We start from the raw sequence: 3,534 nt of genomic DNA, 5'->3' as shown, positions 1-3,534 counted from the left end.
ATTATCAAAAATAGTGTTTTATTTGCGATTTTATGTTCTACATGTTTATTTACTAAATACCTTGAATGAATATTAGTATATTATAAAATATATGAATAAAACATAAAAAAACAGAAAAAGTATTATATTTTAATTATAGATAATGAATGAGTGTTTTTGTTAATAGCATTTATTTTATGAAAAGTAATTTTAAATATTTTAAACTACATTCCTGTCATTAGAGTATTGAGAATAAATTAACTTTGGATGGCTAATTACTCGTTTTTCAACTAACTAAAAGCCCAATGAGCCCATATTATTAAAAGTAAAGGTCAATCTGTAATGTGAAATCACAAATAGAAAAGTCGATAAACGTACAAAAGCCATTTTCCCTGTCTTTCATAAATCTTTTGAAATGAAATTTGATTAAATAACATTTATTTGACTCGTTTTTCACGAATTCGTAAAACATGTATAAATGAACACTTAATATAATCTCTTAACAATTTTATTCAAAAATTGGTAGTATTGGTATTTTCTATACAAGAATGAGTTTAGTACGCAAGTAAACTTAATCCTAAACGAAATAGATTTTAACAAATTCATTAACAATCCACTTAAGTCAGGTCTATTAGAAGACGTTGGCATATAGTATTACCTTAATAATGTATTATCTACTTTAAACGGATTTGCAAATGATTATATGATACAAAATCGTAAATATTCAAACAAAAATAATATCCCAAATTTCGATGTTCTCGAAGCTTTGTTTGAAAACAGACCTTATGAAGATGAAACTAAGTACGATTTTTTAGCGAGGTATACTGAAGCATACTTTACTACAACCTGGGCCGTATATAAGAGTTTTGCAGCACTGAACACTTAATTGTTCCGCCCTATGTTTTTTTTAATCATACATTTTTTTTAAGAGTAAAAAATGGGCCATTTGATAATTTTTCATTGAATAATTATACAAAAGTTAGGAATTTTAACAAAATTATTTATAAATGTCACATATAACACACCAATAGTTAACAAATTGATGAATAATTAAATTTTTTTTCTATTTTTTATTCTTGAAAAGTGTTTAATGATATCGTCATAATTTATTTTGGATGTTAAATCACCTTCCATTGACAAAAGTGCCAAACTATTAAGTCGATCATCAGACGAACAAGATCTTAAATATGATTTAATTTTTTTTTGAGTAGAAAATGGCCTATCCGTTGAACAATTGCTTATAGGTGTCCATAACAACATTCTCAAAGCTATATGGGTAAATGCTTTGTAAGTTTTTCTGTCTTATAAATATACAAATCTCTTAAAATGTCTTCGGTATACCACCAGAAAGGCTTTTTAAATGTCCTCTAAAATACAAACATTCATTTACAAATGAAGGTTCTAAATAAATTTCAAATTCTTTTTGTAGTTTTGTAGCTTCAGGTACTGAAATAGTTGTTAACTGCAAAAAAAATGTGTAGTTTTCAAGAAGAAGATCGTATGATTCTTTAATTTTTACAAGTTCAGCTTTAATTTGTCTAACATGATAAAATTAGTGTCAACATGAAAAGATTCTCGTTTTGTATAGGTAATATCTTCAGCTGTTCCTTCATTATATACACTAACTACACTAATCAAGTAATAACTAGAAACAATGTACTTTTATTTATCATGTCTTTACGGATAATGCCATTATCATTCTTCTTTATTAATACCATGCCCATCAACTTTATATTTAGTTATTACATTACTTAACTATAAATACAAACTAAAACTGACTAAACTATTTTTTACCCTTATTTATTAAATTTTAACCCTTCTGCGCCACGGGAAATAATCATTGGATAATCACGAAACTTCACAAAATGTATTTTTTTAACCTATAGAACAATTCTAGGGGGCGTCCTGATTGAATTTAATAAAAAAAAAAAATGACCTATGTAGATAAGGACCACCCTAATAAATACAAACTTTGTTTTATTATCTCTAATTTTTGATTTTCGGCATTTTTAGATTACAATATATCTTTAAAAATTTTGGACTTCCAGACAATTTTATGTACCAAATCTTTTAGCATGTCCTCTGTCAAGAACATGTATGCAACTCTATCTATCTCTTCATCTAACAATTTGTGCATATTTAATTTTTTTATTAATTACTTATAAAAAACAAGCTTTATTTTTACTAGGAATGATTATATATATATTTTTCATAGTATTATAAAAAATATTTATATTTTTTTTTTACGGTACGAATATCAAATATTTAATTTATACATTAAAACTAAAATTTATCAACATTTTAAAATATCGACATTTGTAGGTTTGAATAATGAATTGTATTATTAAATATTATATTCTACAATTAATGATAATTTGTTTTATTCCAGTGTGAATTTTTTTTTTAAAAATCATTTGATTTTAATTTAAATAAATAAATGTTCTCTCATTATTTTACTAATTTAAATATATGCATAATTAATATTTATATTAGACGGGCAAAAATTTAACAAAATTGTCATTTTTCTACCGTTTATAATTTAAAATAAATCAATGAACGATTATTTTCTCTAGTAAATATATAATGTAATGAACACTTTTCTTACCTTCAAAAGTTTGAATTAGCTATTCAAGATTTAAATCTTTCAACTTATTTTGAGTCCATTCATCCATTATTGCAATTATTTTATAATATATTGTTAAATTATAAATGTTAATTATCAAAATCAAACAATTAACGAAAAAATATATTAATATATAGATCAGCTTAAGTTTTCATAAGTCGTATAAGTCGTTCATATACATCAGCCAATAGCCCGACGCGCGTCTCTGTCTGGAAAAAGCTGCAATTTTTCCATTGATAAATTCAAGCGAGGTCCAGACAACAAAATTTGTATAAAGATATCTGAAAAGATTTTTCCCAGGTACTAACAATTAACTTATTGTGAAATTATTATACAATCAAAATCGAATAGCGCATTAATTAACATATCATTGTACAAGTTATAACACTACTTATAAACAATAGCAAACGCTAAATGCCATTTTTATTTTACATTTGTTGTCCAGTTATCCATAATAATATGGTTGTATTACCTATACTATACAATTGCCCTAACTAATACTTGGACAAAAATAACCATGCATAATAACTAAATTAATTTGGCTGATCCAACCATACGTTACTGGGTAGAATTACTGACAAAGACAGTTGCAAATACTATAATATAGTTATCCAAACCATAATATTTCTAACCATTTACCATACTAAAATCATTTTTTTCTGTGTATAGTCAGCTAACTTAACTCAATTGAGAATGCGTCGTACTTCGATACTGAAGTACCGATCGTCGATTCTATAGTTCTAGGCTATGTAGGTTTTCCGTCCTCTATAGCACAATCAATAGATTTTAAGAATGATGTTAAATATAAATAAGTAAATAATTGCTTATCGAACTAAAAACTAAAATTTAACCACAAAATTCAATTAAATTTCGTATAAAAGTAAAACACATCACAAGTCTTAATAAAAAAAAACCCAGCCTAGTGGAGTCGC

Source organism: Daktulosphaira vitifoliae, unplaced genomic scaffold, assembly GCF_025091365.1.
Source record: "Daktulosphaira vitifoliae isolate Bord-2020 unplaced genomic scaffold, ASM2509136v1 Scaffold_5, whole genome shotgun sequence".
Lineage (NCBI taxonomy): Eukaryota > Metazoa > Arthropoda > Insecta > Hemiptera > Phylloxeridae > Daktulosphaira > Daktulosphaira vitifoliae.
This window is presented reverse-complemented; position numbering follows the sequence as displayed.